General features: G+C 43.8%; 1 long non-coding RNA gene across 2 annotated transcripts in view; it reads right to left on the minus strand.

The window, feature by feature from the left end:
- Positions 1 to 8,987: 8,987 nt before the first annotated feature.
- Positions 8,988 to 15,178, minus strand: part of LOC132591711 (uncharacterized) — a 76,290-nt gene continuing 70,099 nt past the window's right edge. For both annotated transcript variants that reach the window (XR_009557112.1, XR_009557111.1), the window contains exons 2-3: positions 10,624 to 10,773; positions 8,988 to 9,521 (exon numbers count right to left, since the gene is read on the minus strand). This is a non-coding gene — a long non-coding RNA (uncharacterized LOC132591711). The remainder of the gene's footprint in view (positions 9,522 to 10,623; positions 10,774 to 15,178) is intronic.

Below are 15,178 nucleotides of genomic sequence, written 5' to 3' on the forward strand. Positions count from 1 at the left end.
TGCACTGTGCTACTTGAATGCTGCAAGCTCTCCCCATGTATTGTTTTGCATGCTGGCCAGAAAAAACAATGCAGCCTCAAGTTTGTGACCTTTTTAACAGTATAAAGTCAGAAGTCACTGTCACTCTGATTAACTCCTCTAATCCCACAGAACAAAAGCAAGAAAGCCTGCAGAGGCAACCGTCCTGATCCCAATTTGCTGCGCTGCAAAATGCAGGCCATTATTTGAGTGCCGCCAGCCAAGTTTGCGTGTCCACTTGAACAAAACAATGAACAAAACCAGTCTTTCATCATATTTTGTCACATAATGGGGGTTATGTGAATGGGTCATTGTCATAGACCTGGATTTTGCTCCTGTGTGACCCTTTTCCCCAGCGTGGTTGATAAATTAGTACTGCAACCCATTCCTCAGCATATTTACTTGGAAGCAAGACCCAAAGTGACCCCAGTGTCACTTAGTCTACACATGAAAATGCTGAGGATCATTGTCTTGGTTACTCCAACTTTACTACTCATTCTAAAAAACTTCCAAATCATTGTTAGCTACCACCTGTTGGAATATATATCTGACACCTCTGATGAAAAATAAAACTCTTGGCTTTCTGAGCATGGCTAGGTTGTTAAAACCCAGTTGCATGGGTGGTGTTCATGAAAACATTTCTACACAGCTGTGCAAATGTCTGAAAGGTACTCCCCACACACTGTATCGTCCCACTCAGTTCTTTTTTTTTTTTAAAAAATATATTTTATTAATTTTCCAATTAAAACCAATTATATCACATTCATTATTTCAAATTATACACATATATATATCAATCAAACCGAATGTTATGCCAAATCGTCTAAAGAATTTTTTATTTGGGTTCCCATGCTTCAAGAAATTGGGGATTCCTCGCAACCGTCCACTGCCGTCTTTTTTCTAAAGTTCAAATCGTCCTCCAAGTTCATAATAATCCAGATCTTCCCCTTACAGTCACATAGATGTTTTCCACCTTCAACCAATTGTTTCCCAGCTGCTGAGATAAATATCAAACAAGGTTTCACAAATGTTCTTTCTCCTGTGTGGGTTAATCAGTCCAGCCTCCCCATAAATCTTCTTAGTCTGGAGCTCCCTGTTGCGTCGAAGCAGCGCCATCTTAAAAAGCTCAAATCACTTTCGTTTTCTCTCATAGCCGTGAAGATTAACGATCTTTATAAAATTTACAGCTTTTCCAGGCAGAAGACCCAAACATCAAACCATAAACTCTTGGTAAATTAATGGATCTCCTTGCCCTATAGCTGAACTTAGCTTCAGATCGCTGCTCCAATTCAAAGTGCGTCACAGCTCATAAATCCTCCGAACGCGTCCAGGACTCCTTCCGTCCGACTAGGGGGGGGGGGGCTTTTCTCATCGGCAACTCCACATCTTTAAAAAATATGCTCAGTAACAACAGTTTATAAAGTTCAACTCACACAGTCTTTTGCTTCTCTTTCACTCCAAACAAGCCAGAACATCGCGTCTAGGAAGGTACGAAGTAACTCATATGAAGGAAAAAAAAACTCCATTCCCTTATCGCTCCGTCCCCATCAATCCTTCTTCCAGATGATATACAGCCTTTAACTCCTCTCCCTCAGCAGCATAGATTTCTCAGCAGTAAACAGCGCTTCTTCCCCTCCTTCTGAAGTATGTCCATAGATTTAAGCCTAATTATCTTCTTTAACCATGGAAATCCCCGCCATGCAGATTAGCGTCCGGGAGTCCTGGCCCTCGTAAGTGCTTTTCAGCCCAAGCTCCCCCCACTCCATAAACAGTCGGAGTGGGTCTGGGGGCATCGCGGGCCAGCGGCCCCTCTCCGTAACCCCCGGAGAGGGTAGGGGGTTGCCATTTACTCCCCTAGCAACCACCAAATTCCTTACGAAGGTCAGAGGGATGGAAAACAGGTCCGCCATTCCTGCCGGCGGAAACCGGAACCGCTGATGACACTCAGTTCTTGGGTGACTTAGTCTGACAAAATCCAGCCGGTTCAGAAGAGGGTGCATTTAAACAAGTTTGATAATTGTTTACAATATGTAAAACAGCAGGGTGAAAACATTGGTTTCTAGCTATGGTAGCATTTAATAAGGGAGCATAATCAGGTTTATTTTATACCTGAGGTTAGTAATCCCATCCCAGCAAGAAATTCAGCTTGCATTACAGCATGGACATCAATGTGTGGCAGAGTCAGCTTAAGAAAGCTTGTAGGCAGAAAAGCTTTACCATTAGGGAAGGGTGCTCCAACACGCGGCCCTCAAGGCCTTTTTGGTGGCCCCCGGCAACCTTTGACAACACTGCCCCACAGCCCTTGCACTGCCTTCCCAAAGCCAGGTAAGGAGGCGCTAGGGCAGGGTCCTAGAGTCCTCCTTCCCAAAGCTGGTTAGCGCTTTCCCAGCTTTGGGAAGGAGGTGGGAGGGCTCTAGGACCCTGTCAGAGCCTCAAGCCTACTTCCCAAAACCCAGCTCCTTGCTTAAATGGCTTTGGGAAGGCAGCATGAGGGCTGTGGGGGCATCAAATTTTGGCCTTGCTCCTCCCTGCCCCCCTGCACCGCACAACAAGGCAGTGTGTGGCTTGTGGGTTCTATATTGAAGTACTCTTGTATTAAAAGTTGGTATTAAAAGTTATGCCACCCTGCATTATGGGAATACTCGCAGGGAGGAAGTTCTTTGCATCAAAGGCATGCAGATAGGTATCTCAATTGGAGGCTGCTTCTGCGGTTTAGCGCATGAAAGGACAAGATGTAAGACTGAATCCCAACAGGACTTAGAGCGCCCTTGTAAGAGTGGGGAAGCATCCCAAGAGGTTGTGTATCATACGAATTCCATATGGACAAAATACGGGGAGAAGAACTTCAAACTTGATTTCCTCAAAGAAATCCCCATAGCTTGGAGATCAGAGTAAGAAGGGAAGCGGCTTGGTTTTATTGTTGAGGTTTACAGTCAAGTGGCTCATTTAGGTAGATTACGAGAATGGCTCACGCCACATTTAGCCAGAGCAATCCTTCTGGTATGTGGGGCAGGGTGTGTGTGTGATCCTTGCAGGTTATGAGCCTGGGAGAGCTCAGAGTATTCCTAATGGAAATGTGTTAACCTGGTTTATTTGGAACATTTTGAAGTACCAAGGACAAATGTGTTTTTCCTTCTTGGTACCAGTATATTTAGCTGCAGAGAAAGCGTAGCACATCTGAAAGATTTAGCTTCACACAGGTGTCTAATGGCAAATAAAATGTGAGCTTTTTGCTAAGAAATAATTGTGATTGCGCAGCTTGTGTTTTGGGGGGAGGGAAAAAATTAAGGTGTTTTTTTCCTTCAAAAAAATCACTCCGAAGCATTTAAGCTTACCGAAATCTGCCTCCCTGCAAAAGGAAGATCTGAACCGACTGATTATCTGGCCTCGCCATGCTTTCTGCATCTCCCACAGCAGCGGCCCCAGAAAAGAAACAATTTCTTTTATATCGGCAGAGTTATTCATTAATCCTTGAAGATGCTGCTTGCTCTCGTTCTCAGACAGGTTCACAAAGCTTTTTGCAGCATTCACTTCTCTAGGGTAATCCCTGAGCTGTTAAGTCTGCATAGATTTCACTAGCAACATCCCTGTGCTGCTGCTGCTGCTGTTGTTGTCTTTTTCTTCTTTTTAATGGAACGTTTCAGTGATGATTAAAATAAATTCCTCTTGTTAAAGGCGAAAGGCGCATTAAACAACGGTTAGATGAAAGGCTGCTTTTTGAAGCACACTTCACATCAGTGTTCAGTTGGTTCCTTTTTCTCCCTGGATACTTTTTATCTTCCAGCTTCCTTTTCTTTAATGAGGCAAAGGCAGGAATGGGGGAAGTTGGTCAAGGACAACGAGGCTGCAAGAACAGTTTCACTTTTCCAATGTACTCACACTGTGTGTGTGTGTGTGTGTGTGTGTGTGTGTGCAGGACACTTAACACTCACTGGAAGGCCATGCAAAATAAAGAAAATAAAGCAAATATCTCTTAGAACCTGGTAGCTGCAGTCGTCCCATAACAACCACCAGCGGGTTTTTTTCCTTGGGGCCGGGGGTGAAAGAGGGAAAGAGCAGGCTTCTGAACACACGCTGTACCTAATACCATCACATGCCAAAACATGTTTTGTGAGGGATGGTCAGGTCTATGTAAGCAACAACAGTGGAAATATTTTAGCACACTATCAAACATTTAAAATCATGTACCCAAGGAGTCAGCACCACAGAGCTTCCAGGAGTATTAATCCAGGAGAAAGGCATAGCTGCCAAGTTATCCCTTTTTTTAAGGGATTTTCCCTTATGCTGAATAGGCTTCCTCGTGAGAAAAGGGAAAACTTGGCAGCTATGGAGAAAGGTGTTGTTGAGGCCTTCATTTGCCTCCAGTGTAACAGGGACTAACAGCACTTTTATATAGCTCCTGCAAAGAGGAAATTAATATCAAGAATGACCAAGCATTGCTTCAGGATGACTCTTGGGAAGTGATTCACTAACAGACATGTAGATGCCCCAGTAAAAGAGAAAGAGAGAGAATGTGTGTGTAACAGAGGTTAGAAGAATGCCCACCATTCATTTGTGCTCTTGGTCATGTGAATGAAGCAGGTCATGTTGCCTACTTAAGCTATCTATTACATTATCATAAGAGCCCTCCTGTGGCTCAGTGGGTCAATGCATGTGGCTGTTAACCAAAAGATTGGTGGTTTGAACCCAGGGACAGCTATAAGCAGAATTCCTGCATTGTAGGGTGTTGGACTAGATGACCCTTGGGCAGTGTTCGAAACTCCCGTTATTCTAGGCACATTTCACGACACGGAATTTCATTAGCGCAAAGAGTTTCTGAGCTCTGGGCACAGTACTTCACCTAAGATTTCAGAATAAAACTGCAGTGGAAGGAAAGGAGGACCTTTTTCTGCCTCCCCACTTACAGCTACTCTCTGAAGACTGGAGAAGAGACCCTCTTAAGAATATTAGGGGGGTGGGCAGGAGAAGGACTAGACTGAAAAATGAACATAGTATTTTAGCTGCAGTTCAGTCATTTTCAGCTTTGTTTTCTTGTTATAAAAAAGTATACCTAGACATTCCATTGCTGCACCCATAACCTACGTTTAAGGTGCCATTTAACTCTTAGCTTCCATATCTCCGTTTCTAACACTGCCCTCGGGGTCCCTTCCAACTCTAGAATTCTATGATTTGTTCCAAACCAGCCCAGCAAGGGAGGAGGTGAGTATATCCCAATGAAAGGGTTCCTCAATTGGCCCATGGACAGCTGGTGATCCAGGAGCTTCATGCGGGTAGTCCATGCACAGCACAGTACCATTTCTACAATGGAAAAAAACACCATTAAGTTCTCTACCAATACAATTTTCAAAGGGACTGGGAGAGCAGTGTGGGAACCTACAAATATGGAAGGGAAATGAGAAATAGGTAACAGGCTGAACTTTGCTTCTGGCCTCCTGAAGAAGCCACCTGACCAGCATTTTCTCCATTCTGGTATGACGGAGCCATCCATACCTGTGTGACACTCTCCTCTCACTATGATGCAAATAGTTTTTGATAAGTTTTGTCAAGCTTCAAAAATCTGCAAAACTGCTTTGACCAGAGCACAATAATGGCTCACTCTATCACCTTCACCCATTTGAAAAACCATTGTTAGACTCCAGCCAAAATCTTTCACACTGCTAAGTAAGTCCCAGGAGCAGGAGACACTTTGTTGGCCCTTGCTAAAGCTGACTTTGTGGCATGGAAGTATATTACAGCAGAAGCGTATATTTAACTTTTATGGCCAGAATGTAAGGTGGTGGGTGAGAAGTGTCGGTCGCATGTAACATCTGAAGGCAGACCTATACAGGGAGATTTTAATTGTTTCAGGGTTTTTTGTGTGTTTTAATATTTTGTTGGAAGCCACCCAGAATGGCTGGGACAACCAGACAGATGGGCGGCATATAAATAATAAAAGAAGAGAAGAAGAGTTTGGATTTGATATCCCGCTTTATCACTACCCGAAGGAGTCTCAAAGCGGCTAACATTCTCCTTTCCCTTCCTCCCCAACAACAAACACTCTGTGAGGTGAGTGGGGCTGAGAGACTTCAAAGAAGTGTGACTAGCCCAAGGTCACCCAGCAGCTGCATGTGGAGGAGCGGAGATGCGAACCCGGTTCCCCAGATTACGAGTCTACTGCTCTTAACCACTATACCACACTGGCTCTCTTATCTATACTTTTATCTTAATAATAAAAGTATTATTACAGCATAAGAGAGTTGTAGCTTACATTCTGAAATGGTTCTCAGTTTGGCTGGATGGCTGGCATGGTATCTAGGCCTAAAAAGAAAGCAAAGCAAGGAGTGGCTTGAATGGGATGCTAACCAGGCACACATTCAGCCTCAGGAAGTATGTAGTCAGACAGAAAAGAGGATGAGCAATGTAACAGCTGGCAAAGCACTTCCTGAGGGCTGAGCTCATTTTTGTAATAGGAACACTTGTGGCCAAACAAGTGCTAATGGTTGGGATAAGTAGCAACCTTATTAACTATGGAAGCTTTTGGAACTGAATAAAAAATCTTGGCTTACCATCGCTTGGGCCTCTTAGGAGACATTAATATCCCTGCTCCACGGCATTCCTATTACCGCTTCATTAAGGATCAGATAATGATATGTATGGTTTATTCTGCACAGAAGCTGATTAATGGCTAATATTTCACACGGTGCTTAATGGGACCTTTTATGAAGTGAGCAGAAAAGGTTCTCCTATAATCTCTTCAGCAAATGGAGTAATTCTACCCATTTGCACCAACGTGACAGATTTAACACATACTTTTAAAAAAAGCCCTAAATGCCCGTTGAGAAACTTGGAGGAAGATTATATAATCCTGAAGAGGAATCAAAGTCTGTGCACCTCTTCCCTAATTCTGTAATGCTACCTAAACCTACACGAAGGCTGAGGCTATCAGACTGCAGCACGGGCACAATAATTTGTCAGCAGCTCTTCTCTCTCTCTCTCTCTCTCTCTCTCTCTCTCTCTCTCTCTCTCTCTCTCTCTCTCTCTCTCTCTCTCTCTCTCTCAACAGAATGGGCCCTGCAGTAAGAAGAGTGGGCTATATGACCTTAAAACTTCAACTAGAGAGCAACTTAACCTGCCATACAACAAAGGCACGTAGCAAAGACACCAGTGAGAATGTAAAAGTTTTAACCATTTCTCCTCAGCCTCACACGTGCACCTAAATATGTTGCCTCTCATCCTTTCTTCATGTGTAATACCAGGGTGTGCTTGTCTTCCAGTGGTGATGGAGGAATACTTCAGAAAACTGCTTAGAAGCAGGGGCTTGAATATACTGCTCCAGGCACGCTTTCTGTAGTTAAAAAGCCAAGCTTCTTAAGGTGCACCTGTGCAGATGGCCAGGTATGAGAGAATCTGACTAGAGAAGGCTCTCTTCCGAAAGGCTAACAGACAAGGCAGGAGGTTTACGATTCCCACCAGCCCTGGACAATTATCTCAGGGTAAGACAGCCAGTTTCTTCTTGGCCCCAAATGACAGGCCAAGTAGAAAATTACCCCGAGAGAGAGAGAGAGAGAGAGAGAGAGAGAGAGAGAGAGAGAGAGAGAGAGAGAGAGAGAGAGAGAAATAAGCAAAAAGGGATGCAACAATTCTTCCTTTGAGGGGCTGCTTCTCAATCAAACTGAACTGAGTTCTCACAATAATAATTTCAGATTTCCCCTTTTTATTTTAAGAATTGCTGCAGTAGAAGTTGCAGAACCCTAAAGCATCTTTATACATAGTACATCTTGTGACAAAATAGGTGCCCTCCAAAGTGGCTGGAGAGCACCGCAATAATAATTTCAGATTTCCCCTTTTTATTTTAAGAATTGCTGCAGTAGAAGTTGCAGAACCCTAAAGCATCTTTATACATAGTACATCTTGTGACAAAATAGGTGCCCTCCAAAGTGGCTGGAGAGCACGTTGTTGCATATTAGGATTCCATATCCAGTCTGTCTGTCTGTCTGTCTGTCTGTCTGTCTGTCTGTCTGTCTGTCTGTCTCTCTCTCTCTCTCTCTCTCTCTCTCTCTCACACACACACACACACACACACACACTGTGGTTCATCGCATTTTTGCACTGCCATTCAGTTTTTGAAGACAGTCCTTTATCAGAGCGTGGGCAGGTGAAAGTATTCTTCCCTCAGAGCCAGCCCACTCATGAAGCAGGGTGAAGTAGCTGCCTCAGGTGGCGGAAACAAGAGGGGGCACCCCTGCGAGTGCCCTGAAATGCCACTGCTGGAGAAGCAATCCAGGTAACAGAGGCTTCAATAGGGGCAGAGTAGTGCAGCACTCCACCACCCAGCTTTGCCACTGGGTGGGAAGGGAGATTTGCCAAGGGCTTCTTCATACCCTTGCCAAATCTCTTCCCACCCCCAGAAAAAGCTTGCAGAACCTCCCCCCCCATTGCAGGGGCAGCAGCAGGGCATATTGCCTCCAAAATATCTTAGGCCACCCCACCCTCCCTGCCTTCATTCCCTCTATGGTCTTTAGGGTTCTTTAGGGTTCTTACTAAAGGCAAATACTGCAGCCATTCTTATGCACTTAAATAGTGGAATGCTACATGTTTGCATGCATACATAATCCAACACCCCACACACAGCGGAAAGCAGGTCATCACTGCATATAATCATGCCCATCACTTCTAAATTGTTATCTGAAGGAGTAGGGGAATAAGGCACTGCTTGTACTTGGGCCTAGCACCACTCTTGCCCAGGCAGCATGCAAAGGGAAGCAGCTTCAGCAACATCAGAGGAGGAGGAGGAATGGTCACTAGTGAATGGCTGCGTATGAGAGCTCTCTCCTCTTTATGAATGACCCTGAGCTGTTCCAACAGGCTTTGACTTGAACAAGGTGAGCAGCCTCTGTTGCAAACCCCCAGCGTACTGCACGGCTTCAATCCCTATATGAAATTAGCAATATAATCACATAGGAATAAAAAGCCATAGAAGACAGTGGGGCAAATAATGCATCCGGTAAGAAGATGAGCCTCTGGGAAGAGATACCCATTGCCTGAACCCTTCCTTACTGCCCTTTTCTCTTCCCAACATGAAGGTTGTAGCTACACAGACTTCACCATGCATTTATCAATGGAGCTGACAAAAAAGGCAGGTTTAGGCTGTATTGGAAGTTGTCCAGTCGGTCACCATGGAGAATCCCTGGGCCAAAAGTGCTGCGGGGTAACGCAACCTCTTGAGTTGTGAAAGGAGAATTTGATGTAAGAAAGGATATTCGGCAAGATGGTAGAAATAAAGAGAAGACCCCCTAAAAGGTAGCAAAAATTAAAAGAACAGCGGAACAGCTTTGTTATCCTGTGCTATCCATTCTGGATTCTATAGGAACCTTAAGGAAGGGCTTTCTCCAAAGAGTCCAAACAGACCTCTGCTTAATGTGCACCCTGGAATTGCATCTTGGAGAGTCACATTTTGGAGTCTTTGTTACTTGATGTGGCCAAAATAATTTGGGGCTGTCTTGACGCACCATCCATTTGCATCTCTGAAAAGGAAACAAAAAGGTCATTATTTTTGTCTAGATAGTTTAAAGACTTCATATTTAAAAATACCAAAAATATTTCATATATAAAAATCACTTTCCTAAGAGAGTATTATAGCACAATCCTAACCATGTCTCTTCAAAAGTAAGTGCTATTGAATTCAGTGGGACCTGCTCCCAGAGCAGATAGAATACTAAAATTGTAGGATTGGGATTCCCAGAGTCATCTACTCCAGCCCCCTGCAACGCAGGAATCACAGCTAGGATTCCTGACAGCCATCCAACCTCTGTTCGAAAACCTCAGATGAAGGAGAGTCTACCTTCTGAGGTAGCCCATTCCACTATGAAACAGTTCTTGCGGTGATAAAGTTCTTCCCAATGCTTATTCAGAATCCCCTTTCTTGTAATTTTAATCCATTGGTTTGGGTCTTACCCCCTGGAGTGGCAGAAAACAAGCATGCTTCATCTTCTATGTGACAGCACTTCAGATATTTGAAGATATCTTATCACCTCTCAGTTTTCTCTTCTCCAGGCTAAGCATACCTAACTCCCTCATAAGGCTTGGTTTCCAGACCCTGGACCCTGAGAGTCTGAGGACTCTAGCAGGGAAGGTAATAAGGTGAAGTCCTGTTGTGTGAACAGAAGCCCGTTGCACCCCCAAACAGCTTTTCCCTCACCTTGACTTAGGAAAGTTCACTGTGGCTGAATACAGTAGATAGTGTCTCTAAAACAAATGAAGCGAATTTTAATAGCTTTCTGCTGTTGTGGCATTCGCATTGGTTTCTTGAGTGTGTACTAATATAATGGTTTGTGTCATTGTTGTTGCAGGATGTTGTATTTCCTGTATTTTCCTAGGTACAAACTGCAGCCGCTCTCCCTTGCCCAACAATTTTTTTTAAAAAAAAGTGAAACTGATTAGACCTGAGGATTGATAATATGTTGCGTGAAATACATGCAAAAGGGGAGCAGGCTCAGGCCCCACCTCTTCATCTCATTCAGCAAGGGATTAGATTACCGTAACTAAATTAGCAAAACAACTCCTTACATTACAACTGAATCTAGATATTAGTTGGCTTTAAAAGGTTTTTAAAATTTAAACACTTACCAGTATTCCCACAGCCAGCAAAGCAAGAGTTACTTGCAAAATCTCTATCCACTATTCTGCTCCCACATATGACGTGCATTTCCCATAAGCATTGTTGTATATGGCTCCTGAGTGAATTTTACATGGTACTGATCCATGAGAAACAATTCCCTGAAAATAAAAGAAAAAAAACAGACACAAAAGACTGCGGTTCAGTTCCATTTTTACATGTTTTTATTTGAGCCCTCCTATCACTTGACTATACAAGTCTCATGCTGATTGCAGCCTAGAGTGGCAATTTTCTCAGCTTTATATAAAACGAGAGACAAAAACAACCAAGGAATGTCCTGTCTGCCCTTCAGAGATATTCCAGAAGGACATTAAAGCAAACACATTTGTATTCATTCTTGCAAAACCTTACCATCTCGAAAATAATTGAATACAAGAAATATGGAATTTGCCAGCCATCTCAGACACCCAAACCCAGACCAATATGCCATTTTTTCTTTAGACCCCAAAAGGCAATACCAGTGCTGTTTTTCTAGAAGAAGAGGTGCCAGAACTGAGTTCCAACATGTTCTGCCTGGGGGTGTGTGGACCTGGGCCATACCCTTGTCAGCAGCCTTGCAAATTAAGCCCACAAACATTACTAGTTAAGACAAATTTTTACTAGCTTCATTGACTGTCACTTGCAAATCATCTGTAGCCCATGATCACCTTTAAAAAAGAAAGAACCTATGTATTTTGGTTCCCTCCTTTTCACCTGGTGATGGTTCTTATTTGCTATAGGCAAACACATAAGAAGTTCTTTACAAGGCTTCTCTGCACACGAAAGCTCATACCAACGACAAACTTAGTTGGTCTCTAAGGTGCTACTGGAAGGAATTTTTTTTATTTTGTCTTATCCGTAAGGTTTCTTTCGGACAAATGTTGGATATGCATACGTTTAAAAATTAAATTTGTGCATGTAAGCAGCTATTGGGGAGAGATTTTTTTTCCCCTGTTGCGCAAGCTGACAATAATACCTGCTGGCCCGAGACCTTTTCCCATCCGAAAATGCTGAAAACACAAACACAAAACCTCAAGGCGGGACCTTTTCTCTTTCTTTTTAAAAAATGGCATGCAGAGATAGAGGAGGGATGCAGGAAAATGGCACCTGCCTCTGAATCTTGCTGCCCAAAGGGGGACTGCTTTGTGTGGCTTGATAAGGCTAACCTGAGAGCTGCCCCCTTATGACAAGAGCTGAGGTAGGGGAAGAAATGTGCTTGAGCAAATCACTGACAGGCAGAAGAAGCTTCCCATGCCCCCTCCTCGCACAGTAGTGGAAATCTACAGAAAGAGAGCATCCCTGCTCATCCCTCTGCTATCTACTCACTATGACAGGGTGAAAATGAGAGACCAATTTCCAATCACGCTAGCAGAGCGAGCTGCTCCAGCAAGCTGTCAGCACCTGGTACACACTCCTATCAGACTAAATCCCCTGGCAGCCCATTAGGAGCTGCTCTAGGCTGGCTGCAGGATATCTTGACAGGAAGCCAGACAACAGAGTGAACAAACACAGATATTCTGTTAAGAAGGTGTGTGTGTGTGGGAGGAATGGAATCTGGGATCTATTACTCTGTTAGAGTCCATTTGATGTCTACTTATGGGGCTGCCTATTTTCAGGAGCAGAGCAGGGGGGGGAGACTCCCATGTGAGCGTACATGTTTGGACATGCACCCATATGCACATGTACACACAGTCTTTAACAACACACACACACATGCCTTCATTCTTCCCTTTTTTGAGCTTGGGCCTCCCATTAATAGCAGGGAGAGCAGGCCATTTTCTCTCCATTTATTCAGAGGGGCCCACAGGGAACACTTGCTGGCCCCATTGGAAGAACAATAAGCTCTACAGCAGCCATTGTAGGATGCCACTTTTTTGAGTTAACAAAGATCGGTGGCTTTGGGTGAATAACTCAGCTTGGTTAGTACAGGCTAGTTTCGTGCCATCTCCAACCCCATTTCATCTTCCTGATAAAGAATGCAAATGTTTAAAGGCATTTCTTGCTTGAAATGGGGTTGGAGATGGCACAAAACTAGCCTGTACTAACCAAGCTGAGTTTTTACTACTGCTCCTCTTTCCCCACAGACATTACCATAGCAGTGAGAAGAAATGCCATTGTTACACCAGTGTTTTCCTCGGGAAACATGTCAAGTGTGGAAGTAATGTCTGAATTTTTACATGTTAAAGACCCAACATATACACACCTGGGGAACATTTGCTGCAATACATCACAACAGTTATGATGTGGATTGCTGTCCATTCTACACTTCCTCTGATGTTACTGGCATACGTAACAAACTCATAGCTTAGCACAAATGTATTTTAATACTGAGCCTAATAATGAGAGGCACTGTGGTTGCTAAGCTAACCTTGAAAAGTAGTGTATGGGGTTGTGTGTGGAAAGACGTTGCTATCCCCACAACTCCCAGTGAGGTTGGTTAGGCTGAGAGACAGTGATTGGCCCAAGGTCACCCAGTGAGCTTCATGGCTGAGTGGGGATTTGAACCCCGGTCTCACAAGTCCTAGTCCAACACTCAAACCTATACATCAATAGTGGCTCTGTGTCTGATGTTAAACTAAAAGGTGTTTAATGTTAAACCAGAATCAAATACAGAGAATTCTGAAGTAGAATAATGGGACTGCAGATAGGGATACCATTTTTGAATACTCACCTCTGTAAAAACACGCACATACACACAAGTCTCAGCAAGCTGAAAATCAGCAGAGCAAGAAGAGAGCATCTGAATCTTGTTTCTTTACATGCAGGCATAAAAAAGCATGAGGGAGCATTCAAAAATGGCACCCCCCCTTCCTGCAGCCTGAAGCAGTCTGATGTACCACCTCTTTTAAGAACCTGCTGTTAAAAATCTTAAAAGAAGTAAGGTTGCAGCTGCAAATGCAAGGCATAAGTGTTTTTTAATGACATCTGTTTTCTGTGATAAACAGCAACAAAATATGCTACCATTCCACTCTGTATACAAAGCATGTTTCAGGCAGTTTTCGTATTCATTTCCCAGTGATGTGTGACCTCCACAAGAATACATATACCTGTAGCGGTATTGAATGAAACGTCCTCAGGCAAAAAAAAAAAAAAAAGGCAGCCTCCTCCCTCAGTAGGATATATAAAAAATATGGCCACCTTAGTCACCTTAAATGGGGTAAATAACACCAATAGTAGCAATAAACATTTGTGTAGCAATTTAAAGTGTTCAGACCACTTCACATGCATTATATAGCCGTAGTCCTTACAACAATCTTGTAAGGCAAGTCAAATATTATCCTCCATATTGCAGATTTTCCTGTGTGTGTGTGTGTGTGTGTGTGTGTGTGTGCATGTGCACACATGTATGTGTGTTTGTATGTTAAGGACTGAGTCCGCGGGAGAGGCTTGCCTAATAGACTACGTCATGAGCTCATGGCAGAAGTGAGAGTCGACTTGGGGACTCTCTTAGAGCCGCTACACTGCACAATCTTCCAATTCTTTCCAAGCATCTGGCAGGGCAGGAGGGAAGGTACAGAATGGTCAGGTATTTGTTGATGCTTCATAAACCGCAAAACAATTTGCTCCACTGCCCCTGCATGGACGGCAGAGAGGTTACAAAGTTGGCTGCTGGCAGATGGCAGTTATGACCCCGATACACACAAGGAACAGAGCTTGCAAGGAGAAAAGTGTCATATTGGCGCAGTGGCTTTTTCTGGCTATAACTGCATTCGAGAGTTTGTTTAGATGTGATAGGTCTCTATCACATTGGGAATCTGAAGACAGTTAAACTCAGTGGATTTTCTGCTGTCCGGGCAACCTGTTGCTTTGATGCCTTTGGACGTGTTTGCCTTGGCCCCGATTCAATCCACTCTTGAATGGGGAGTGGGGTACTTTGAGAAGTGTGAATGTGGGGGGGGGCAGTTCTCTGGAACCCTGCTTCTCTCTGCAGAGCAATAAGGCAGAGAAAAATAACTTTCAAAAGGGAGGAGGGGGACAAACCTTGCCAAACCTCTCTTTGAAGAGAAGCTTTCAGACCAAGCAGCACCCATTTCAAAGATACTTCAAAGGCACAGGAATTCAGGCAAAGGCAGAAGTCATATGTAGATCATCTGTCTAAGATGCGAGATTTACAGGAGCCCGAGGGTGGAATAAGACATCACCAAAAAACATATTGGTGGTGCCAAAAACATTAACCACACAGTCTGGTTTCTTCTTTTTCCTCTGTAATATATAGTAATGTGACTTGATGCTGTCATCTTGTGCCTTCTCATCCCATGGTTGCCAGTGATTTGGTGTGGGACAAAAGATTAATCATGCCTTTCATTATTACAAATTGCAAGGAAGAGAAGGGAGGATTCCAGGCAACCGTGGTGCTGTTTTCAGCAGCCTAATGTTTTGTTTTGGAGAACATCTATAATTGTTGCACTGGTGATTTCTGGCTTTCAATAAAGAATTCAGCCTCTGAGGAGAAAAGCAGCAGCAGCAGCAGTGAACTGCCTCACAGGAGGTAATCTGTGGCCTTTGGTCTAATTTCAAAAGCGAGTG

Source organism: Zootoca vivipara, chromosome 2, assembly GCF_963506605.1.
Source record: "Zootoca vivipara chromosome 2, rZooViv1.1, whole genome shotgun sequence".
NCBI lineage: Eukaryota > Metazoa > Chordata > Lepidosauria > Squamata > Lacertidae > Zootoca > Zootoca vivipara.